The sequence below is a fragment of the Myotis yumanensis genome, unplaced genomic scaffold (genome assembly GCF_028538775.1).
Source record: "Myotis yumanensis isolate MYYU_CA2020_CCGP unplaced genomic scaffold, mMyoYum1.0.hap1 SCAF_3, whole genome shotgun sequence".
NCBI classification, from domain to species: domain Eukaryota; kingdom Metazoa; phylum Chordata; class Mammalia; order Chiroptera; family Vespertilionidae; genus Myotis; species Myotis yumanensis.
The window spans coordinates 207,528,865-207,554,894 of NW_027223754.1; the positions used below are offsets into that span (position 1 = coordinate 207,528,865).

The following is a 26,030-nucleotide window of genomic DNA, read 5'->3' on the forward strand; positions in this document are numbered from 1 at the left end:
GGGACAACCAAGATGTCCTTGAGCAGATGAGCAGATAAATAAACTGTGGTGCATCCAGACAACAAAATATTAGTCAGCACCAAAAACCAATGAGTTATCGAGCCATGAAAAGACATGGAAGAACCTCAAATGGATATGACTAAGTGAAAGGCGCCAACATGAAAAGGCTACTACTGCATGATTCCAACTCCGTGACATTCTGGAAAAGGCACAACCATGGAGACAGTGAAAAGATCAGCGGTTGCCAGGGCTTGGGGGAGGATGAAGAGGAGCACGGAGGATTTTTAGGGCCGTGAAACTGTTCTGTATGGTATCACAATGATGGATGCGTGCATTTACACGTTTGTCAAAACCCGTAGAATATACACCTCCAAGGGTGGACCCTAATCTAATGTAAACCATGGGCTTTGGGTGGTTATGTGTCATCGTAGTTACATTGATTGAAACAATGGGATGTTGATAGTGGGGGAAGCTATGCGTGTTTGGCAGCAGGGACATATGGAAATTCTCTGTATTTTCCACTCAATTTTGCTGTAAACCTAAAACTACACCCAAAAATCTTAAATCTATTTTTAGAAATGAAACTATGTATAGGAGCATCAAAAACAGAAACTTCCTACAAATTAATTGAATAAAAGGTGGGCAAGTCCCCCACACTGAAAACTACAAAATATTATTGTGTATTAGTCACCAGGAAAATCCAAATAAAAACCTCTATGAGCCTGGCCAGCATGGCTCAGTGGTTGAACATCGACCTATGAACCAAAAGGTCACGGTTCGATTCCAGGTCAGGGCACATGTCTGGGTTGTGGGTTCAATCCTCAGTGAGGGGTGTGCAGGAGGCAGCCGATCAATGGTTCTCTCTCATCCTTGATGTTTCTCTCCCTCTCCCTTCCTCTCTGAAATCAATCTATACTAATAAAAGGGTAATATGCTAATTAGACCAGACATCTTCCAGACATTCTTCCAGACAAAGCTACAGTGGCGGGGGCCAAGGCAGAGGTTGTTAAGGGCAATCAGGCCGGCAGAGGAGAGCAGTTAGGGGCGATTAGGCTGGCAGGGAGGGCAGTTAGGGGTGATCAGGCCGGCAAGGGGGGGGACAGTTAGGGGCAATCAGGCCAGCAGGTGGGGGCACTTAGGGGTGATCAGGCTGACAGACGGGGGCAGTTAGGGGTGATCAGGCTGACGGGGGGCAATTAGGGGGCAATCAGGTTGGTGGGGGGGGCAGTTAAGGGTGAACAGGCCAGCAGGGGAGCAGTTAGGGGGGCAATCAGGCCATCAGGCAGAGACGGTTAGGGGTGATCAGGCAGGCAGGCAAGTGAGTGTTTGGGAGGCAATGGTCCCAGATTGCAAGAGGGATGTCCCACTAAACTGGCAGTTGGACATCCCCCTAGGGGTTCTGGATTGGAGAGGGTGCAGGCCGGGCTGGGGGACTCCTCGACCCCTATGCATGAATTTCGTGCATCAGGCCTCTACTACAAATATATTTATTTTAAAATAAAAAAGGATACAGGCTCAATTCCCCATCAGGGCACATAACTAGGTTGTGGGTTTGATCCCCAGTCGGTATGTATGTGAGAGGCAACCAATAGATGTTTCTCTCTCACATCGAAGTTTTTCTCTTTCTCCCTCCCTTCCTCTCTCTCAAATCAATAAAAATATCTTTGGGTGAGGATTTAGAAAAAAGTTTACTTATAGTGTTACCATATGACCCAGCAATCTCACCCTCAGATGTAAAATACCCAAGCTAATTAAAAATATATGTCCACACAAAAACCTACATGTAATGTTCATAGCAATAGCTTTATATATAAAAGCCGAAGCAACCATTTGACCGTTGGACCAGTAGCTATGATGCGCAATGACCACCAGGGGGCAGACGCTCAACGCACTGGCATGGAAACATAGAACAGATTGATGAATCTCAGAGAGAAGAGGGGAGGGGAGCCCTAACCGGTTTGGCTCAGTGGATAGAGCATCAGCCTGCGGACTGGAAGGTCCCAGGTTCGATTCTGGTCAAGGGCATGTACCTTGGTTGTGGGCACATCCCCAGTAGGAGGTGTGCAGGAGGCAGCTGATGGATGTTTCTTATCGATGTTTCTAACTCTCTATCCCTCTCCTCTCTGTAAAAAAAAATCAATAAAATATATTTTTTAAAAAAATAGGGGAGAGGAAGGGCGGGAAGAGGTTAACAAAAGATCTTATATGCATACTAGAGGCCCGGTGCCCAGATTCATGCAGCGGTGAGGTCCCTCAGCCTGGCCTGTGGGGATCGGGCCGAAACCGGCCGTCCGACATCTCCCGAGGGGTCCAGATTGTGAGAGGGCACAGGCCAGGCCAAGGACCCCACTGGTTATTCATAAAAGCCTCTAGTTATTCATAGAAGCCCAAAAGTAGAAACAACACAAATGACCATCAACTGCTGCATGAATGAAAAAAGTGTGTGTCACGGAATATTACTCAGCCATAAAAATGAATGGAGTCCTGATACATGTTACAACATGGGTGAACCTTGAAAACATTATGCTGAGTGGAAGAAGCCAAACACAAAAAGGCCATATGTTGTATGATTCCACTGATATGAACTATCTAGACTAGGTAAATTCTCAGAAACATAAAGTGGCCTGGAGGATGCCGGGGGCTGGGGGAAGGGGATAGGGAATGACTTCTAATGACTATGAGCTTTTTGGGGAGCAACATATATTCTGGAACTAGATACTGGTCATGATTATACAGCTTTATAAGTATACCAAAAACCACTAAATTGTATACCTTACACAAGTGAATTGTAGATATGTGAATTATATCTCAATTTAAAAATTTTAATAACATTATTGTAGGAAATTAAATAAGATCTAAATTAACTGAGGGATGTATCATTTTCATGGACTAGAAGACAATATTATAAGCATATCAATTCTCCTCAAATTACTCTACAGATTCAATGCAGTCCCAATCAAACTCCCAGCAGTGTTTTTCCCTGAAATTAACAAGCTGATTCTAAAATTTATATGGCGACGCAAAGGAAAGGCCATTTATGCAAAAGACAACAATAAAGAACAAAATTGGAGAACTTACTGTACCAGATACAAGGCGATTGTAAGTACAGGATTTAGACAGTGTGGTGTTGGTACAGGAACAGACGGACTAACGGAACAGAACCGAGTCCAGAAACAAGCCCACACCCGACTGTGACCAAGCGACAGAGCCGAGCAGTGGGAGAGGGACGATCTTTTCAGTGAACAGTTTGGGGTCAACCGGATAGGATGTATATCGGTCAACCGGATAGCATATTGTATCTTGACCCCTGTCATAGCTTCCTGTGCTGCTGTACAAAAAAAAAAAAAAAAAAAAAAAGTCACCACAAACTTGTGGCTTAAAACAATAGAACTTTATACCTTTACAGTTCTGGAGGCCGCCAAGTCCCAAATCAGGACCACAGGCAAAATCAAGGTGTTGGCAAGGCCGGGCTCCCTCTGGCGGCTGCAGGAAAGAATCGTTGATTGCCTCTTCCATCTCCTGGAGCTGCTGGCAACCCTGGATTAATGGCTGTGTCAGTCCAATGGAAAGGCCAGCAACTTCAAATCACTCCACCTCTTCTGCTCCATCTCCACGTGGGCGAGGGCATGGGCGCGTGTGTGCGCATAAAATCTCCCTCTGCTTCTCCTCTTATAAGGATACATGTGATTGTATTTAGGGGCCAACAAGGAAATCCAGGCTAACTGCTCCATCTCAATATCCTTAACTTAATCACATCTGCAAACACTTCCCCGCATTAGGTAACAACATTCACAGGCTCCAGGGATTAGGATGTGCCCATCTTTTGGGAGCCTGTTTTCAGTCTACCACAACCCCTACCTCACACCATAAAAAAATTTTTTTTCAGACCTAAATGTGAAAGACTAAAACAATAAAGCCTCAGAAGAAAACACAGGAAAACTTCTTTATAATCTTGGAACAGGCAAAGGTTTCTTAAACCGAAAACAAAAGCACTAACCATTTTTAAAAAAAAAAAAAAAGAGAGATACATTGACCTATATTACGTAAACTATGTTAAACAAACAAAACAAAACAAAAAGACAACCCACAAAGTTAGAGAGGATATTTGCAACACATACATACAGCAAAATGCTTTTACTGAGAATATAAAGGAACTACAAATCAACATGAAAAAGGCAGCACCTCACTAGGCAAATGGGCAAAATACTTGAACAGATCAAAGAGAAAACCCCAAATGGCCAATAAACACCTGACAATGCCCTGGCTGAGTACAGTGGGGCCTTGACTTACGAGTGTCCCGACTAACGAGTTTTTTGAGATACCAGCTGTCTCTCCGCTGATTTTTTGCATTGAGTTGATAGAGTAATTTGAGTTAACGAGCTCCTTAACGAGCTCAGTAATTCAAGGCCCCACTGTACTCAGTTGGTTAGAGCGTCATCCTGATATCCTAAGGTTTTGGGTTTGATCTCCAGCCAGAGCTCATACAAGAACCAACCAATGAATGCATAAATAAGTGGAACAACAAATCAATGTTTCTCTCTCTCTCTCTCTCCTTTCTCTCTCAAATCAATAAATTTTAAAAAATTAAACATGAAGAAGTGCTCAGCTTCGTTAGTAACCAGGCTAATGAGAACCACAATGCAACATTGGCACTATACACCTGCCAGAACGGCTAAAGTGAAGGAGGCAGAGAACACCACCTGTGGCTGAGATGTGGCAGAACCAGAACTTCCTGGTGGGAATGTCAAGTGTTACCATCACTTTGGAAGACTTCCTGGCAGCTTCTGCTGAAACAGAACATAGGCAGACCTCGGACCCAGCGAGTCTATGTCTAGGCACACACCCAACAGAAATCGGTGCACCTAGACAAAGACACACACCGCACTGGGATGTTTGTGGCGACACTATTTGTAATAAGCAAGACCTGGAAACTTCCCAAATAGCCATTCTGAGTGAAACGGATAAAATAAAATCTGGCTCAGTCACAGGCCGGAGTACCACACAGCCATGCGAATGAATACTGTGCAACTACAGGCAACCACGCGGATGCATCCCACAGACATGACGTTGAATGAAAAGAGAGGAGACCTGATTCCGCAGAGACAGCAAAACCAGATCAAGTCAGAGAGGTCGGACAGTGGTTCCTTGGCAGGGAGTTAGGGGGCCCCAAGGGGGCTGGTTGTGTTCTGTGTCTTTACCTGCGTGCTAGCTCCATGTGGTGTTCGCTTTGTATACTCTTACATATTTTGTGTGTAAATACGTTGTATTTCAATAGAATATTGTAAACCCCAAAGTAAATTATATGTAATCACATGGAGTCAATGCAAAAATGTCGTTAAGTGACCAAAGCAAGTGCAGAAATGTATATTGTTCTTAAAAAAATGAGGAGAGGGGCAGTAATTATTCCTGTGTGGGTGCATATACCCACATATATGCTTATGCGCACATCATCCCTAGAAGAACGTGAGTGAAACTGCCATCAGCTTATTGCCTTTCGGAGGGGACTGGAGGTCTGGGTAAAGTTCTTACCCAGGGAGACTATTTTTTATTTTTTAATATCTTTTTATTGATTTCAGAGAGGAAGGAAGGGGGAGAGATCGATAGAAACATCAATGATGAAAGGGTCATTGATCGGCCCCCACGTGCACGGCCCCCACTGGGGATGGAGCCTGCAACCCGCGCATATGCCCTTGGCTGGAATCCTACCGTGACCTCCTGGCTCACAGGTCTATCGATGCTCAACCCCTGAGCCATGCCAGCCGGGCAGTATGTTTTGTTTTTTTTAATGATCAAATAATTCACACATATGAAACCGTTTAGAGAAAAGAAAACCTAAAAAATTGTGGATGGGGGGAAGGCCAACGTTCGAAAATACTCGGAAGCAAGAAGGTCCACAGGGCGTCTCAGCAAAAGGCTGGGTTCTCCGCGTTTCTCTTGGGGTCTGAGGACGGTAAGGCGCCTGGGGGCAGGGGTCTCACGTGCACCCGCCCCCTTACAGCTGGGGAAACGGAGGCCCGAGAAGCCGGGCAGCACGCAGGCGTCTGCAGGTCCCGCCCAACGCCGCGCACGTGTTTGGTTTCTGCTGGTGGGTAGCGCGGTGCGGCTTTGGAGGCAAATGGGAGTGGAAGGTTGTGTGACTCTTGCATGTCACAGTCTCTCTGAGCGGGGCCTCCTCGTTTGAAAAAATGGGGGGGTAATAACCCCACTTCATGCTGAGGCCGTGGAGTGGCGGGCGGACAGCGGACAGCGGACAGAGAGCTCTGTGCGTGGCCCGCACCTGCCGTCAGCGGGGCTGCGACCGGCGGGAACCTCGGTCCGCACTGCGCCAAGGCAGACGCACGGTGGCGCTCGTTCCCCGCACGTCCGGCGAGGTCCGGTCTCAGAGGGTTACCCGAGGAAAGGGGCGGGAGCTACTTCTGCACACAAGGACACCCATGGGATGGGAGCAGGGTGAGCTCGGGGTCCTGCTCAGGGAGGCAGTAACGGACGGGCTGGGAGGCCCAGAGGAGGGGAAGGGGCAAATGCTCTCCATCTGGGATCGGAGTTTGGGATTGGGATTTCGGATCTTGCGCTGTGCTGAATGGTGGCCCAGAAGAGAGGTCCACCCGGAACCTGTAAATGGGGCCTTATTTGGAAAAAGGGTCTTTGCACATGTCACTAAGGCAAGGCTCTCAAGGTACGCCATTCCTGGATTGTCCCTGGCGGGCCCTAAACCCAATGACAAGTGTCCTTATCGCTGACACTGGGAAGGCCAGGTGGAAACAGAGGCAGCGATCGGAGTGATGTGGCCACAGCCAAGGAGCACCTGGACCGCCAGAAGCCGGAGGAGGCGAGGGAGCCCCCGAGGGAGCGTGGCCCCGCGACACAGCTTCATGTCCCACTCTGGCCTCCAGAGCGTGAGTATGCATTTCTGTTGTTTCAAACCACGCAGTTTGTGGCAATTTGTTTCGGCCGCCACAGGAAGCTAATACAGGTGTTCGCATTCTCTTCCTGCTGCTTAGCTTGCTGCCCCCACCCACCCCAATAGGCCCCCAACTCCTGACCCCACTATTTCCTCCCGACTCCTGACCCCACTACACCGCTGCTTTCCAAACACAGACTCTCCCGCCTCTAAACTTTTGCCTTTGGTGGCCCTTTGCCTGGGCTGCTGTCCCTTCACGGGTTTCCTGGGGAACTCCTATACACTCCTCAAGGACCTCCTTGGACATCCTCTTCTAAGTATATTAGCAGATCTTGAATCAGTGGGAGGCAGCACCCTTGGATTCCACCTCAGCACTGTGTCTGCTCGGTCACGGTACCGCCACTGTCGGTTCAGCTATGTATCCTCCCGCCAGTCCTTGTCTCCTGCTGCCTCAGTTCAGGGCTCCCCACCTCTCGCCAGGACCCTCCTGCCACTTCCTCCCTTGTCTCCTTGCCCCAGTCTTGCCCCTCCCGTCCATGGCCATCACCGCTCTGTATCCTTGGTGCTCTGATCTCCACATCACTTCTCTGCTCACAAGCCTTGCAAAGCTCCCTGCTGCCCTGAGGCTGTCCCAGAGGAATGTCAGTACCGCGGATGCCCCTCCCACCGCTGCCCCCACCCCACCGTGAGCTGCAACTCTGGGCCTTTGGGTCACAGGCTGACCCCCCAGCAGGTGCTGTTCTAAGTGCTTCAGACGTGTTAACCCTTTAAATTCTCTGAGGATCCCCAGGAGAAAGGCACCGTGACTGTATCCAGTTCACAGGTGGGGAAACTCAGGGTCAGATGGGAGCAGAACCGAAGAATCGAAGTATCGGAACCCATTCCTCCTGGTGGGGCCTCAGAGCTGTGGAACCGCCCCTTGTCCAGGCCGCCACCACCCACCCCCACATCAATCACCCTCCCCGTGGATTCTGAATGTTGTAAACACGATTACATGGTGGTCTCCCCACCAGGAAGCTCCCAGAAAACTTCACTTGGCTTCGCTGGGCCCATGGAAACGGGCACAATGTAAGGGGTTCAATAAACTAGGATGAATGAGGGAACGGTTTCCAGGGCCCTCGGGTCCCCAGGATCTCTCATCCCCGGCAAAGAAAAGAATAAATTATGCAAATGTTCTGCAGCCAGAACTTTTGCCTTCTCTCTTCCCTCTTCTTCCTCCGAGCCCCTCCTCCCAGGTTTCTGGGGTGGCACTGGGCTCCCCAGAAAATGCCCCAGGCTCTCTAGTGGCCCACTTCCTGATTACAGATGAAACTAGAGCTTAAAGCTGGTGAATCACCAGCGGCGCAGCCAGGGCGTGTTCAGGTGTCAGGCGGGAGGGGAGAAGCCAGCTCCCCTGCTCCTGCCACCCCCAGAGTCGCCACCCCTGTGAGACCTCCCAGCCTCCGGAGTCTCCCTGACACCAGGAAAGGGCCTGACCGGAGTGCAGGTGAGTTTGAGCACCTCCTAGACTGTCCCCTCTCCCTGCCCAGGGCTCGAAGACCCACAGCCTGAACCGTTCCCAAACCCTGGTCTGGGCGACTCATTGATGACACCCAGGGAGGTGCTGCACCCCATTTTAGATTCAGGGAAACCAGCTCAGGGAGTAGGAAGTACCTGAGGCCACCCGCAGGAAGTAAGTAGGACACAGGAAATCCAATCCCACTTTCTGCCTCTCCGGGGGTGGGGGTGGGGGGTAGGGGGTGTTACAGTAGGACCAGTCTATATATATATATATATATATATATATATATATATATATATATATATACACACACACACACACACACATATATATTGATTTCAGAGAGGAAGAGAGAAATAGAAACATCAATAATGAGAGAGAATCATTGATTGGCTGCCTCCTGAACACTCCACACTGGGGATCGAGCCTGCAACCCAGGCATGTGCCCTGACCGGGAATCAAACTGTGACCTCCTGGTTCATAGGTCGATGCTGAGCCACTGAGCCACACCAGCCAGGCTGGACCAGCCATTTTTTTTATTCAAGGGCCACAGCCTTAGAGGACAAAGGGGTGGTAAGTATGGATTCCCAGCTCCTACCCCAAGCCACCTGGAGGGACGCGTGGCAGGTGGGGAAATTACAAACCAATGGTCAAGGGTCCAAGTCCAGGTTCAAATGCCAGGTTGATTCCCAACAAGTCAATCACAGCGTTCTTGCAACCTTGGGCAGGTTTCTTAACTTCCATTGGCCTCAGTTTCCCCATCAGTAAGATGGGAGCAACTCTAAGTACCTGCACAGCATAAGATTGTAAGGATCCTAGGAGTTAACATAGAAAGGGTGTAGAGTAAGCTGTGAATGCTCAATAAAAAGCAGCGTTTTATTTATTTATTTTATATATTTTTATAGATTTCAAAGGGAAAGGGAGAGAGAAACATCCATGATGTGAAAGAATCATTGATAGCTGCCTCCAGCACGCCCGTCCCTGCCCCCCGCCCCCCGCCGCACAGGCATTGAGCCCAAATCCTGGGTATGTGCCCTGACCTGGAATCGAACCGTCACCTCCTGGTTCATAGGTCGATGCTCACCCACTGAGCCACACCGGCTGGGCAAGAGCAGCTTTTTAAAGGGTATTTTGAAGGAATGGGTTCCGCAGGAGGAAGCATTTGGCGTGAATCCTCATTGTCATCAGAGAGGAATGTTCTCCACACCTGTCTCTAGAAGGCTGGGGTTTCCTTATAAGTCCGGAGGCCTGTCCCACCCACACCTGCCAGGACAGAGAGTGGGGTGGGAAGCTGATATTTTTAACAAGAGCCCAGGGGGTCCCTTGGATCAGGCAAGTCTGGGAATCCCCGGGGCTGAGGATCAAGCCTTTTTTTTTAAGACGCTTCTCGTAACACACCTTCCACCCACCTGTCTGCATGTCCTCGGAGGAAAACCAACTTTCCCTTTTCCCTATTAATAACAATCCTTGTTAACTGGAATAAGCACGCATGAGCGCCAGGTGCTTTGCTAAATTCATTTCATCCCCAACAGCCCTCTGAGGCAGGTCCTGTCTTTGGCCCCATTGTACTGGTAGAGGCCGGCCAGGGAAGTTAATAACTTGCCCAGGTCGCATAGCAGAGCCAGGACTCTTCACCACCACAGCGTGGCCTGTGCAAGCAGCTCAGCGCCCTGGGGACGTGCGGGGATGCTCCATCCCGGAGCAGGCCTCTCGGGGGCTGGAAAGCCTGCGCTTTGGGAGGCTTCACAGAGCTAGAGGCCAGGGTCCCAGTCACAGTCTCCAGGCCCTTCCCCTCACCGTGTCCACAGAGCCACACTGTCACTGGTTCCTCTACCCTATTTCCTTCTGTCTCCTGGCCCAGGACAAAAGGGGGCGCTCCAGAGCCACAGAAAGCCCGGGCTTTGAGGACAAATGACCTCATTCCCCCACCCCCAACCCCACCCCATCCCTGCACTCCTACAAATCTCCTCTTCCTCCTTCATCTGCCCCTTTCTCCAGTCCCTTTCTGTGGAAATGCAGTGCCTTTAAATCAGGCTGTTTCCTGGGGCAGACACATCTTTTCCCGATTTTAGGCTTCCATGTTGAGAGGGTGCCCTCCTCCAGGAAGCCCTCCTTGACTATCTCCTGTGTTAGCTGATTCCTCACCAGCACTGTCCTCTAGGGGGTGACTGCCTCAAGCACTGATGTGGCATCCTAAGGGTCTGTCCCCAGGTACTCTGGGAGCATGGGATACGGAGGGGAGACAGAAGACAGGTGTTGCTCACCTCCTTCTGGGTTAGGTAGGGGAAGAGAGACAGGTCTCTCTCTTTCTGGCCTCTTCCAGCTGGCCTTGACCCTCAGGCCCTTGGTCAATACCTGTTAGGCAACCACAGGAATGGCCAGCGCTGCCTGGAGGGGGAGGAGGACAGGGCTGTTTGCTTGCACCTTTGGCCAGCCCCACCCCTCCACCTGCCCCTGCCCCTGCTTGGATCTGGGGCTTTGAACAGGAAGGATTCTTTACGGTTTGAGTTAACATCTTGTCAGAGTGAGGCATGGAGGCCCTGAGGCATGGAGGCAGAGGAGAAAGGCAGAACCAAGGCTGCCTGCCAGAGTGAGCTGCAGACCTACCGCCTCTCCCCACCGATGAGAGACCAGGCTGCCAGCGCCTGCTCCCGCCAGAGAAGAAGCCTGTGGACCCAGCTGGGCAGGATGGGGTCTGGCCTCCTCCTTCCCGCTCCCTAAGCCTCAGCCCCTCCCCCACCAAAGCAGGGCAGGGAGCCCAGACAAGGGGGGGCTGGGCTCTGGAGCCTGGATGCTTCCTGCGGACATTCTGGACATTCGACTCCCACATTCCTGGCCATTCCGAAGACTCCTCGGTCCTCCTCCCTCCCACCCTCCCCGCGCAGGGAGAGGGCAGCGGCCTGGGGCTGAGCTGGCTGCTTGGGGCCTGTAAGGATATGGGGGGGCCTCTGTGGGAGGGACTGAGATCTAGACTGCAGGGGCTGCCAGGAGGCCTGTCCGAGGCACCGCCCCGGGGGTCCTTGTGCTTCTCATAAACAGGAAGTCCCCCCCCACCCACCCTGCAGACGGGCCCATGTGTGTGCAGATGCTGGGCTCTGGAGGCCCAGCGGCCCTTGACCTCTCCGGCTGCTTCCTGTTAGCTGGGCCAGAGGAGAGAGAGAGAGGGAGACGGGAATAGCCCGAGATGGGAGAGGCCAGAGGGACTGTGAGTGCAGAGGAGAAAAGCACAAGCGCACAGAGGCCAGGCTTGCCTAACACACAGTAGGCACTTAATGACACATCTGCCCTGAGTCTGGGTAAGGAGAGGGGTCCAGGGGAGAGCAGCACAGTTGGGGAAAGGAGAGGCTAGAGGCCAGGGTCCCACCCTGCGGTCCTGAGGCCTGGCACATAGTAGGTGGTCGGTAAATATGCCAGACCTTTGTTTATATAGGTGGGGAGGGAGTGTTCTTGGGAGAGCCATGCTGTTAGCTGGCAGGGGAGAATGGGGCTCCCCTGGCCTGGCTGCTCCCTGCGGGTAGACAGCCTCCAAGCCTCAGCATCCCATTGTCCCTGTCTGGCCCCCGCCCTGCCCCAGAGCTGGCTGAGCCAGGCCACTGTCTCAAGGCCCTTTATTTTTAAAATCCCTGCGGTGTTCCCACCCCAGCCCAAAGGAGCAGTGCCAGCCACAGATCCGCCTTGGGCCTGGGCTCAGGGCCCAGAGGCAAGGGGGGGTGGGGCATCCGGCCACCCAGCAGCTGCCGATGCAATTCTGGGAGAGCTACTGGGCCGGCCGGCCTGCCTGTGCAGGGTAAGGCGGCTCTGGGATGCCCCCCACACTGGCCAGAGGTGTTAACCCAGAGGCCCGCTAGGGTCGCAGCCAGGCTTTGTATGTTGAATCCAGGATCTTATTCTTCTGTAAAGAGAAACGGACAGATACTGTCGGTGCATAGCACCTCGAGTGTGTAAGGAAGGAGGCACTGGCTCGACCTTGTGGCCATGATAGAAGGGCCCTGCAGAGGATGCAGGCAGTGCGGGTGCAGGGCAGTTCTGAAAAGAGCCCCCACCTGGCTCCATGCCTTCCTGGCTTGGTGGCCTTGCGCAAGTCATTCACCCTCTCTGGGCCTCAGGCTCCCCCTTTAAGAGGGGACAATAATACTATGGAAGGCGATGGTCCATCTGCAGACACAGCAGTGAACAAGGCAGTCATGGTCCCTCCTGACGCCTAAAGCCCTTGGGGGACATGGTTCTGCCTAAACAAGATCATGGCAGTCGGCATTGAAGAGAGTGGAGTGGGGCAAAGGGTGGGGAGAGATAATTTAGGTAGGTGGTCCAGGAGGCTTCTAAGAAGGTGACACTTGAGATGAGGAGGAGGTAGCCTTTCACTCATTGTGGGGAAAGTGTGCTGGGCAGAAGAAGAGCAGTGCAAAGGCCCTGGGGTAGGGGGTGGTGGTATGGCCTGAGCTAATGGGTATAGAAGGATTCTGTAAACGCTCAAGGACTTTGTGCACCTGGAAGGTGGTACTCTTTTTTTTTTTTAATTATTTTTATTGTTGAAAGTATTACAAATGTCCCCTTTGTGTTTTTTTTCTTATTTCTTCCCCCTCGACCCCCATTGCCCCCCTCTTCCCCACACCAGCCCCTCCCAAGTCTTCACCACACTCGTGTCTGTGTCCATGGGCTGTGCATATGTGCATGTAAGTTCCCCAGTCCATCTCCCCACCCCTGATCTCCATCAGGCTCTTATTGTTGTTGTCACTGTGTCAGCCTGGGGAGGAGGCAGGGATGTCACGGCTGAGAGCTGCCCCTGCATCCCTTCCCCTTCCCTTACTCCACCCGGAGAAGGCCAGGCCGGGGGGCCAGCCCCTGTGTGCGGGTCCTTGAACTACAAAGGCTGTTCACTCCTGCCCAACTCGTTCTTCTCCTTTGATCCTCCCAAAAGCTATGGGGTAGGGTGCGCCAGGCTTATCATCATCGTGTCCGCTTGATGGTCAGGGAAACTGAGGCAGGGAGGCGGATGGACACAAGATGTGGTGGTGTCTTACTGAGATCACCAAGCTCATTAATGGGAAGCTGGGCCGATGCTTAAGTAGCCTAGTTCCCAGGCTAATCCTTCTACCCTGTGGTGCCCCCCACCTTGACCCCCCAAAAAAGCTTCCCAGCCTCACCCCAGCATCTGTCCCCCACACACTGCGCCAGAAGGTGCCAGCCACCCCCAGCTCCAGCCAGAGAAGAATGCGCTGACCCTCCCGTGGGAGCTCTGGCCAGGCGGGCCTTGGCCGAGGAGAGGCGGCTGAGTCAACACCAGGCTGGCAGGGGCTCAAGCAGGCCGGCCCAGGCCCACCGGCCAGGCTCACCACCGAGCTGGAGTCAGACCCAGAGGGGGCGGCCCGCTCCCCACCCCTCACCATGAGACCCTCCCTCCTGCCTGTCTGGGCACCAGGCAGCCCGGTTAACCCCTGCAGGTCTGACAGGGGAACGAATGGCCTGGTAGGAGTGGTTGGTCAATCACCCTGCGGAAAGGTGCTGCCTGGGCCACTCCGCCCCTCTGGTTTCCTGGCCTGTGAGGTCCACTTGTCCATGGAGGGTGGCCGGAGTCACGTCTCCACACGTGAAATGGGACAAGCCATTGCGTCCCCCTCTGCGAGCTGGGGCTCAGATTCCCGAGTCCACAGGCAAGAGCTGTGCCCTGTTGCCAGGGGCCGAGGAGTGCTTGCTGCGGTGTGACAGCTCGCGAAACAGCTTAGGAAAGTACGAGGAGGAGTCTGAACACCTGACACCCCCGCCTGGGTTTGTGGCGCTCCTTCCCAGGCTGTCTTTGGTCGCAGGCGCGATCTTTCCCGTTTTACAGATGAGGTACAGGGAGGCTTCGAAACCTGCTTAAGACCCACAGCAGGGACTAGCGGGGACCAGGCCTTCTGACCCCTGGACAGACACTTGGAAAGGGGGGACAGCTGGGGCCATCTGTGTGCAGCCCGGCAGGTGGAAGGTGGAGCAGTGAGCAGAGCTGAGTTGATTTCTGCTCCATTTCAGAGAGATATTCTTGGCTGGCGGGGCTGTCCTCTTGGGGTGAGCTCCCCATCACTAAAGAGGTGTAAGAAGCCCTGGCCCATTTGGCTCAGTGGATAGAGCATCAGCCTGCAGACTGAAGGGTCCTGGGTTCGAGTCCAGTCAAGGGCACATGCCCCGGTTGCGGGCTCAGTCCCCAGTGTGGGGCAGGCAGAAAGCAGCCAATCGATGATTCTCTCTCATCATTGATGTTTCTATCTCTCTCTCTCCCTCTCCCATCCTCTCTGAAATCAATAAAAATATTTTTTTTAAAAAGAGGTATAAGAAAATAAATAAACTAAAGAGGTGTAAGCAGAGGCAACACCCCTCAGTCAGGGATGCTTCTGAGCCATTCTGGCCCCAGGGGGATGTGAGTGCAATGGGTGGGGTCCCGCCCACATCCTGAGACGGGACCATGGCCCCTTCCTGATCTCCAAGCCTTTGCCCTCCAGGCAGCGGCCCCTGTGGCACCACAGGCCCAGGCTGCAGTCCAGGAGGACCACTCCGGCTGTGAGAGGCTGAGGAAGTCACGTTACCTCCCGGGCCTCAGTTTCCTCATCTGCACAATGGTGCGGTGAGGGTTAGGCCAACGCAAGTACAGAAGGAGCCCTGAGCCCAAGCTCTGGTCTGGCACTTAGGAAGTGCTGAGTGTTATTTAGGCATCAGCTCCCCTCACTTCTATAACCTTCCTCTTCCCATCAATCCAGGAAAGGGGGGGAACTAGGAGTTAGGTTTAGTGGGGTACACCCAGGACTCAGCCAGGCGACCGGGAATGGACCCAGGACTCAGGCAGGAGCTCCGGGAATGGGCCTGGGACTCTTGCAGGAGCTCCGGGGATCGACCCCACTCTGTGAGCAGCAGGCAGGAGCTGCAGGCAGGCTATTTCTGTGTTCACCACACGAAGGAGATCACGTTTGTGAAAACCTTCAACCAAAGTGGTCTGGCTTTTGTGAGAAGAAAACAAACAGATGGCCCCGCGTGTCCAGGAACGAGCCCATGGTCAGGGGGGGAGAGGAAGGAGCCCCCACCCCACCCAGAGACGACCAAGTGAAGCCCCAGGGGCTGGGTTGCTGGAGGAGGCCACACTGGAGATGGTCAGGGCAAGGCAGGGCTGGCCTCCAGCCCACAGGCCTATCTCTGGAGCCAGGCTGGACGGCAGAGAATAGGCCATTGTTTCTGCTCCTCACACACTTTTCCTGTCCCCCCCTCGCCCCTCCTCTCTCCACCCCGCTCCCCTCACGTTGAGAACAAAGATCTGGAGGACCCTCCCCACCACCCTTCCATCCAGGCTCCTGGACGCCAGGCCCAGCCCAGAGCACCCGGCCCCATCACCCCTGCGGTGACAGGGTCCCCTGGCCCTGCCCCTGCCCCTTGCGCTATCCCTCCCCACTTCTGCAGCCTCAGGCCTCAGACCCCCAACTCCCCTCCATCCATCCATCTGACTGTCCTGGAGGGTCACCCCGCATCCTTCCTCGGCCCCCACCCAACTTCTTGTCCTGTTCTCCAGGAGAAAGAGTGTGGCGGGGTTGGGGAGCCCTCCCCCACCCCCATTTCCCTGAGGAGCAATGAGGGAACCAGAGCCCAGGCCGCTGGAAGGCTCGCTGAGAAAATTTCCAGGCGGCCAGCCCTCTTCCCAGAGCCTGGAATTCCAGAGGCGATTCAGGCATCAGGCCCGACAGCTGCCTGCCTCAGGGAGCCAGGCTCTCTCTGCCAGCCTGAGGCCACACCCTCCAAAAATACCCTTGGGATTAACTCCCATCTTGACCCCATGCCTCTCAAGAACCCATTCACACCCAGGCAGCACCTCGAGAAACAGCCGGACTGGACAGCCAGGGACTAATCTGCCATCACCTGGCCTCCAGGCCCCCAGCCAGCCCCGGGCAGGGCCCAGACTCCCAGTGTCTGTCACCACTCTGGCCGACTCGCCAGGACACACACAACCTTATGCCAGGCACACACACTGGTTGTGCCGGCCTGGCTTTCACAGCTTCTGGTTTGCGAAGCCTCCTTCAGGCAGCTCTCCCGGAAGCCCTGCCATGCTCTGTCCATGCTCTGTCTGAGCCTCCACTGTGAGACTGTTTTGTCCTGTTAGGCTGGGAGCTGGCACACAGTAGGCACTCAACAGATGTCCACCCACACTGAAGGCCACCCTGGGGTGTGGCAGCAGCTGAGGGCTCCCAGCTCCATTGCAGACTCGCTGTGCTACCCTGGCAAGTGTTACCCTCTCTGGGCCTCCATGTCCCCCGAAGCCCTCTGAGGCCCTGAAACTGCCCACCAAGCATTGTCTGTAGGGGCTCCGGGGCTCCAACCCTGGCTCCCTCAGAGCACGGTCCTGTTCTCAAAGTCAGGGTGCTGCCTGGCCTCTGCTAATGAGGAAACCCCTACCAAGGACCCCGAGGCACCCCAGGGTCTGTGGCCGCTAAGGGCAGCCATCACTGGGGGCAGGATGGTGACCCAGCCTAGCCCATGTCACAAAGGGCGCCCCCACACCCCACCTCCCAGAGCACCACGTTCAAGGCCTCTCTCCCCTCCTCCACAGTAGACACTTCCCAGATCATCTTTTTTTTTTTTTAATATATATTTTTATTGATTTCAGAGAGGGAGGGAGAGAGAGAGAGAAACATCAACATCAATGATGAGAGAGAATCACTGATTGGCTGCCTTCTGCACACCCCACACTGGAGAACGAACCCGCAACCCCGGCATGTGCCCTGACCGGGAATCAAACCGTGACCTCCTGGTTCACAGATTGATGCCCAACCACTAAGCTAGCCCAGATCATCTTCCTGAAGCCTGCTCTACCTGTGGGCAATCTCACCTCAAGACACAAGGCCCAACTCAAATGCCACCTCCTCCAGGAAGCCTCTCTGGACTTCCTCAGTGTCCCTTGCCTCCCAGTCCCTTCTACCACTATTTTGGCCCTTCATCTCCACCAATATCCAGGCCTCTGTCTTGCAAGCAGGGACTGCATTTCTTACCGCTGCCTCTTCACAAGGTACCCAGCCCAGCCCTGGCCCACAGCACTTACTTAATGTGTGTGAAGTGAACCAACCTCCTGGGGGAAGGAAAATGATAACAATAGAAATAATAATAGCTACCCTTCCTCGACCGTTAACCACAGGTCAGGCAGTGAACTTCATGGCTCATCACAGACGATGCAAACGAGGCCCAGGCGAGGAAGTGGCTTGTCCAGGGGTCACGCTGCTAATGAGAGGCAAAGCCAGGGTTTGAACTTGGGGTTGTCTGGCTGCAAATGCATGTTGGGTCATAGAGGTGGGAGCATGAGGGGTAGCCCCCCTAGCCCACTGCCTGTCTCCCCTAGCTGGGGAACTCGACCGCTACGCAACCCTCGCGGAGAAACCGGCACTGCCCCCTCCCCCTGCAATGCCCAGGCCTGGCCGAGCCTCTGCCAGGAGTCCAGCCCATGCAGTGTGGCCATGGAGTGGTCCCAGGAGGAACGCACCTGCCCTCGTGGTGGGTGCAGTCAGTTTAGGGGACAAGGACCCCCTTCCTCTGCTGGCCGTGACCATTCATTCCCCAGATGTGCCCGGGAATGTCTCGTTGACGCCTGCACAGGCAACAGGTGCCCATAGAGAATGGACCGGTGCTGGAGAGAGGCTCACTCTGAAGGAGGGCCTCCAGGAGGAGGTGACGTTTCAGAACAGCCTTCAAGGATGTTCTGCCCAAGGGTGAGCCACCGATGCAGGTGAGCAAGGTGTCCGCCCGTGAGAAAAGTGAGGGCACGGAGCGTGGGTCAGCAGAAGCCAGGTGTGAGTCCACGGAAGAGCATTATGGGATGGACAGGGAAGTGAGTGGGTGAATGGCGGGGGTCAGGAAGGGGGTTAGGTGGGCAGGTGTGGGCAGTAGCTCGAGGAATGCCAAATGGGTAGAGTGGGTGGGTGGATGGGTGGATCTACAGGTAGGTAAAATGGATGGAGGTGGAAGGGTACATGGGTGTGTAGGTGATGGATGGGTGGGAGTGAATGGATGGATGGACAGGGGTGTCAACAGTGGGTCAGCTGAGGGGTGGGTAAGTGGGTAGACGATTGAATGGGTGGGTCATAGGTCAATAGATGGATGGGTAAGGAGGTGGATAAAGGGATGGGTAGAGGGGTGGGTAGATGAATACATAGGCATGTGGGCAGGGTAGATGGATGGATTAGCAATTGCATCCAGGGGGTGGAGGGACACTTATGAGATAGAGGACTGCGCGGAGAAATCAATGGGCAGATGCATAAACTGACCAAAAGCCCAGCCAGACTTTGGGGTGGAAAGGGTACATGCTCCCTAGGGCTGGGCTGGGGGCTGGTGGATGTGGCCAAGACAACTCACTCAGCTCAAGGCTCCCACTCCAAACCTCACTGCAGCCTGGTGGGCAGCCACTGGCATTCCTGGGTCCCCAAGGGGGAAGCTCCTCTCTCTAGCTGGGCCCTGCCCCCTTCATCTTAGTCCACAGAGGACTTCTGCCCAGAAACTGCCTCCTTCCCATAAGCCCCAGCCTCAGGGGAGAGTTGAGGGGGCAGCTGAGTTCTGTGACTATGGCCCGAGGGGCCTCGTTCCTCCTGGACAGGGGAGGAGATGGGGGCTCCTGGCTCCAGGCAGCCAGTCCCACCTCTCAGCTCCCAGTCCCCAGCTGGCAGGCATTTGTTCTGCATTCTGCTCGGTGATTACAGCTCTGCCAGGGTTAACCCCTGCGTCCCTGTGCACAGCCTCAGGGGAAGGAGGGGGACCACAGGAAATTGGGGGAGGAGGAAACCATGGAAAATGGGGATTGCCCATCCTACATCCTTCAAAGGGATGCCCAGACCCTCCTGTTCTCCCATTTCCAGAGGGAAAAACTGAGTTGGATCCTTAAATCAAGAGTGCAGCCAGGCCCTCGCCGGTTTGGCTCACTGGATAGAGCTGTCGGCCTGCGGACTGAAGGGTCCCAGGTTCGATCCCGGTCAAGGGCATGTACCTTGGTTGTGGGCACATCCCCAGTAGGGGGTGTGCAGGAGGCAGCTGATCGATGCTTCTCTCTCATCGATGTTTCTAACTCTCTATCCCTCTCCCTTCCTCTCTGTAAAAAATCAATAACATATATTAAAAAAAAAAAAAAAAAAAGAGTGTAGCCAGGAATAGGAACGCAGCCTGCATGGAGAGGTACTCCTATCTGGAAACCAGGGATGAGCGCTCCTCTCAGCCTCAGTTTACCCATCTGTAAAGTGGGGCAAAGGATTCCTGACTCACAGCTTGCCTCACGGTGAGCTAACAGAGACAAGCGTCTGACACATAGTAGGAAGGTCCCCTGCCCACCCCCAGACCAGAGCTAAAGAGGACGGAGTGAGTGTGTGGCAGGTTGTAACCATTTTCGTTAAGACCGCTTTCTCAGCTGTCTCTCTGGGGCTCCCAAGAAGTAGTAAATACCCACAAGTAGCCAGTATCTGCACTGGAATTATACCCATTTTACAGACCAGAAACCTGAGGCTCAGAGAGGCTAAGTGCCTTGCCCAGGGTCACACAACGGCTGGGAAGCCAATGGCCAGGATTTGGGTGCTGAGCCTCTGACATCACAGCACACGCTTCCTTTGCCAGCTGCTCTGAGGACCCTCTGACTAGAGTGACTGACCAGATCACCTTTTGAGAGGGAAAGGAAGTGCTATTAATAACCTCGCTGGGACAGTAGGCATCATCTGGAACTGTACTGAGCAGACCAGGAAGTATGGACATCCTGCCGCAGCGAGCGGCTTTGGGCAAGTCACTCAATTTCTCTGCAAAAGAGACACGATGGCCGGCAGTACCGTCCGACGGGGCTCCATGAGGATTCAATGTGGTGACGCACAGGAGGGGCTGTAGGGCCAGGTATGCATTGATGCTCAACACACGCTGGCATTACTCCTGCTGTCGGTAGTCCCTGCTTCCGTCACCGTCCGTCCAGCCCATTCTGTGCTCACACAAGAGCTTTCAAATGCACACCTGCCCTGGCTGGTTTGGCTCAGTGGATAGAGCGTCAGCCTGCAAATCAAAAGGTCCCGGGTTCGAGTATGGTCAAGGGCACGTACCTCGGTTGCAGGCTTCTCCCCAGCCTGGGCCCTGGTCAGGGTGAGTGCAGGAGGCAAACCCATCGATGTGTTTCTCTCACATCGATATTTCTCTCTGTCTTTCCTTCTCTCTTCCACTCGCTCTAAAAAGCAATGGAAAAATATCCACGGGTGAGGATTTAAAAAAAACAAACCCGCACACCTGATCACGCTGCCTGCTGGTCCCATCCCTGCCTCGGTGAGTGAGGCTGCACACCTGGCCCAACGTTAACCCCTCTGACCTGGCCCAGTTTCTCTCCCAGCCGCTGACCGTGCCCACCACCACTGGCCCTCTGGGCAACCCCCTCCTCCCTCACCCTGCTCTTCGGCACCTCTGAGACTATCCCCGATCCTCCCTGAGACAAAGCCTGACCCCAGGAAAAGAGCGCACACACTGGAGTCTCAGTCGTACCCCTGTGCCACTTGAGCAGGTGCTGGAATTCTCTGTGCCTCGGTTTCCCCGTTTTCCAGTTGTGCAAATAACCCCCTCCCCTGGCGGCCAGCGGGAGGATTCAGGAAGACAATGACAAAGCCCAGCACTCTGCACACGACCACCCTCCACCTGTGGGTAAACAGGGCTCCTCGGCCCCAGCCAGGTCGGTGCTCAGACCGCTTCCTCCAGCCAAGCCTGCCTCCTTCCTGGGGATCCTTGGCTCCAGCCCTTGGCTGCTGCTCTCTCCTGCCAGGTGTGTGGGCACTTCCACTGCCCTTCCCTCTGCCCATGTATCCCTTACAGCTTACCTGGGGTATTACCTCCTCTGGTGCCCTCAGTGAGCCCTCCCCGCCCCTGAGAGCCTGGTGAGGTCTCTGTGCAAGGACAGCGCCCAGGACTTCCTGCCTGTCCTTGGAGCTCACTGTCCCGGGGAGCAGCAGAGGGGAACAAAAAAACATGAAGCGGGAGTCGGAGATCTATCTCCCTCCTTGAGGAAGGCACGGCCGGTGCACAGCAGATTCCCTGACCTCAGGGGCGGGGGAGGGTGCTCAGTCCAGCTTTCTGACCCATCCATCGGAGGTGTGATCTCATTTACCTGTTCGGCAAGCCTCCCAGGTGCTGACAGGGCAGAGCCCTTAGTAACACAACAGCTGATGCCTGCTTTAATCAGCCCATTTTACAGGTAGGGAAACAGAGGCTCAGAAAAGGTCAGCCATGGCCAGGGCAGAACAGGAAGGCTCGCAGCTGGGTTTCAGGGTCCATGTCATTGAGACCACCACCCCAGACCACACCACTCCCAGTGGCCTGCCACGGCCTGTCCCCCACACACCTGGCAGGAGAGAGCACGGGCTCAAGACCGTGCCCTGGCACCTGCGGGGCCTCTATAGGATTGAAAGGAATGGGAGAAAGGGAGTGGCCACCCCAGCTGGCGGAACTCAAGGCCTAAGCTGGTCTCTGGCATTCAAGGCCTCCGAGGTCAGGCATCCCGGTTCCCCCAACGCCCGCAGGAAGTGGCTGCAGAGCCCAGGAGGGAGTCGCCTAGGGCAGTGCCCCTGGGTCACGCACAGAGCGGCAGGGAGGGCTTGGCTGCAGACGCCCCGAGTCGCCCAGCCCGGACAACCCGCACATTCCCCCGGCTCCTCCTGCCCGGACGGCCGGCCTGGCGCCCCCGTCACTCCCCCTCCAGCTCTGGCCGCCGCCGGGGCGGCGTGCTGGGTGCCCGGGAGGGGCCCCGAGGGGGCCGGCCCCGCCCGCGGGCGGGAGGAGGGAGCGGGAGGAGGGCGCGCGCCCACACCCCGCCCCCGCCCCGGAGCCAGCCCGAGGAGCCCGCAGCCAGGGCGGCGCAGACCGGCCCAGCGACTCGCCCCAGCTGCGCGCCAGGACGCGCTGCCGCCACCGCCACCGCCACCGCCGTCGCTGCCACCGCGTCCGCTCCCACCCGCAGCCCCAGGGCGCGGAGAGAAGGTAACCGCGAGCCGGCCGGCAGGTCCCCGGGCCCCGGGTGGGCGGGGACGCGGCGGGGGGACCCGGCGCCCCGGAGCCTCTGCACCCTCCTAGGCTCTCCGGGCCGGGGCGGGTGAGGGCGCCCGGGTGCCAACAGGAAGGCCTGGAGCGCTGGGCATGGAGCAGCGCGGGGACACTTCAAATTTGGGGTGGTTTGCCATGTTCCCGCCTGGAGGAGGGGGGCAGAGATTTGGGGGGAACAGCACACGGGGTGGCAGGAGGAGGGGGCGAGCAGAGGGCCGTCTAGGCTCCTTCCTGCCTGGGAAGGGGAGGCATGGGGAGGGGGCCGTATGTCGGAATGCCGGGCTCCTGGAGGCCGGCGCGGAGAGCGGGAAATGGGGGGGAGCGCTGGGGAGATGGACGGAGCACCCTGCCCCCTCCCCAGCCGCTGCATTCCAGGCCGAGCAGCGGATGAGGTCATCCCGTCCGGTTCCCCTCCGGCCAAGCAGCCGGCTGTCCCCTGCCCACCCCCGGGAGCGACCCTCCGCGTTCTAACCGCGGCCCCCGGGGCATGTTTTATGTCTGAAGTCTTTCCCGGACTTCCAATCCCGCTGCCCTCGACATAGTCTATTCCCGTCCCAACCGCGCAAGACGCGCGAAGTCTGAAGCCCGCGGTCTAGACGGGGAAACTGGCTCCGGGAGGCCCAGGGGCTGACCCGGGGCCACCGCGGCACGGAGCGCGCGGGGTGCACCCGGCCTGTGGGGCTCGGCCCGCAGCCTCCCCCTCGCCCAGGGAGGACTGACTTGGCTCTAACTTGGGGTGGGGGGGCTGGAAGCGACTCCCCTACACACACACACACACACACACCGCTGAGACTTCAGACAGCTTGCTACTCTTTTCTGGCCTCAGTTTCCACGTCTCTCCACCTTGAAGCAGCTGGCCTTTGAGAGGCCAACTCCCCCCCCCCACCCCCACCCACGGAGTTGGCCCCCTATTCCAGGGGCCCTAACCAAGGTAGGGTCCCGCTGCCCATCGGTTGGGGTGGTGTCACCCAGCAGGGAGGGGGCTGGTGCACGCGACTGGCCTCCAGGATGCGAGACAGTGCGGCCGGCGGCGGACGCGCAGCCTGGGTGCCTCCTAGGCGAGCGCCGAGCACGGCCGCCCCCGAGCGCGCCTCGGCCACCCCCGCGTCCAGACGCGCGCCCGGCCTCCCTTCAACCACATGTGTCTCCACAGCGGCCCCTATTGGCCGCTCCTAGTACACGGTCCCCTGCCTGGGGCCTCAAACCTGGTCTTTGCGGTCTTTACCACCATTGAGTAAACGCCTACCATGTGCTAGGGCCTGACTCCTCTGTAGGTAAATGTAAGGATTCCTGGCCCCCGAGGCTGCTGGTGACCAGTTTTGACTGAATGTATAGAGCAGGGGTCCTCAAACTACGGCCCGCGGGCCACATGCAAATACAAATATTGTATTTGTTCCCGTTTTGTTTTTTTACTTCAAAATAAGATATGTGCAGTGTGCATAGGAATTTGTTCATAGTTTTTTTTTTAAACTATAGTCCGGCCCTCCAACGGTCTGAGGGACAGTGAACTGGCCCCCTGTTTAAAAAGTTTGAGGACCCCTGGTATAGAGCTGTGCCGCCTGCCTCCCAGACATGCCCTTCCCAGGCTGGGCGGCTGGCCAGGGTGCCCTCCAACTCCCCCCACACCCCTCCCCTGGCGCTTACTGCGGATGTTGGTCGAATCCTGGGAAGCTCCCAGCCACTCCGCTGTTTCTGCTCTGTGGCCCGGGGCAAGCTAATTCCCTTCTGTGTCTTGTTTCTTCATCTGTGAAATGGATGTTGTGACCATTAGCAGGTAGTATTCCAAGGCTTGGGAAGGGAGGTAGCACTTGTACCGGGACACCCAGAGCCCTGCTTACTCCAGGGCCAGGCAGGGCGCCCCGAGTGCCAGCAATGCCCTGTGATCAGCGTCGAGTGCCGAACAGCTGCCACCACGAGTCCCCGGAATGAGAAGTTGGTATAGGATGTTGAATCTGAACCTAGAGCTACCCTGGCCCAGCGTCTGGGGTTTGACTACTACACCTTCCCCGCTTACAGGCTCCCGGGAGGGGCCGGCTTCAGTGCTGGTCTGGTTTTCCACGTGGGAAAAACAGGTCCCCGGTCTCAGTGTCCTGCCCTTGGCCCCACAGCATGGCAGGGTCTCTCTACTGCAGTGGCAGGAGGTGCCCAGAGGCACTTGGGAGGTGGGATCATCACCAGATCGGGGCACAAGCTGGTCTCCCAAGTCAGTCCCAGTGGCCATGGGGGTTTGGCGGGCGCCCCTTTGGCTGAGAGGAGCAGTTGCTTCAAGAAGCCAGGAAGGCCCTAGCCGGCTTGGCTCAGTGGATAGAGTGGACTGAAGGGTCGCAGGTTCGATTCTGGCCAAGGGCACATGCCTGGGTTGCGGGCTCGATCCCCAGTAGGGGGCGTGCAGGAGGCAGCTGATCAATGATTCTCTTTCATCATTGATGTTTCTCTCTCTCTCTCTCTCCCTCTTCCTTCCTCTCTGAAATCAATAAAAATATATTTAAAAAGAAAAAAAAGAAGCCAGGAAGCTGGGGGGCTAGGAGAGAAGTGGGGGGTGGCCACATAGCAGACACAGTAAGCCCTCCACATGACATTTCAGAATGATCCCCCCACCCCAGTTTCTTCTTCCAGACATTCATCCCTCGTCTGCAGAGCAGGCAACCCTGGCCTGTGCCATGTACCTGCCCTGTAACCTGGGCCAAGCCCCTTCCCTCGAACCTCGGCTCTCCCTGTGAGGTGGGCTGACCCTCCAGCCCGCGGGGCCGTTGGAGAATCAGATGACATCACGTAATGGTTGGCCAACAGCAGCGTGCCTCACAACCACAGCAAACATTCCACGCGGACTTCTTGGTGCCAGGGGTGCCAGGGAAAGGGATGATTCAGAACAACCCGCCCCCCCCCCCCAGGGGAGGAGTTAGGGTTGGGGGAGGATCAGATGGTGGGAAGGAAAGAGAATGTAGTCAGAAAACAAAGCAAGCTTTGTTTTATGGCCGCCTTTGTTTTTATCTTGTTATTTAACCTATTTTGAATTTCAAATAACATTCAAAGGGCAGTATTGAGATTTTTATGCTTGGAGGTGGCAGCAAAGTTGAAAAAAAAAAAAAAAGTTGAGACTGGGATCTAGGTGTTCTTGTTAAAGACTATTATCAGCGTTTGCCAGCTGGAGTCCCAGGCACCTGGAGGTAAGTGACTTGCCCAAGGTCGCATGGTGAGGCCACGGAACCCCCCACCCACCCTCACTCGGAAGGGAGCAAGGGGTGATCTTTCAGCATGAAGGTTATCCTGTGGCACAAAGATCTCCTGATGAAACCGGTATTGGTTTAGCACTTGCCACGTGCAGAGACCAAGCTGGGTGCTGGGAAGGAGGAAGGCAGGAAAATCCAGACAGGTGCCCCACCCTCCGCGTGCGCTGCCAATCTGGGGAGAGACAAGACTGGGCTCCGGGAGCCCGTCAAAGGCTCTGTGAGTCAGAGGCTCCGAGTTCAAGTCTCGACTGGCTCTCTTCATGTGACCTTGAGCAAGCTTGGCCTTCTCTGGGCCCCCGGAAGACGGAGGTCGGACCAGACAGAGGCCCATAGGTGTCCTTCAGCCGGCACTTTC

At 55.4% G+C, this 26,030-nt stretch overlaps 1 protein-coding gene across 1 annotated transcript in view; it reads right to left on the reverse strand.

The window, feature by feature from the left end:
- Positions 1-20,492, reverse strand: part of CARD10 (caspase recruitment domain family member 10) — a 64,300-nt gene extending 43,808 nt beyond the window's left edge. Inside the window, exon 1 of the mRNA XM_070411069.1 lies at positions 20,468-20,492. The gene's annotated coding sequence lies outside the window, so the exon portion shown is untranslated. The remainder of the gene's footprint in view (positions 1-20,467) is intronic.
- Positions 20,493-26,030: the final 5,538 nt, after the last annotated feature.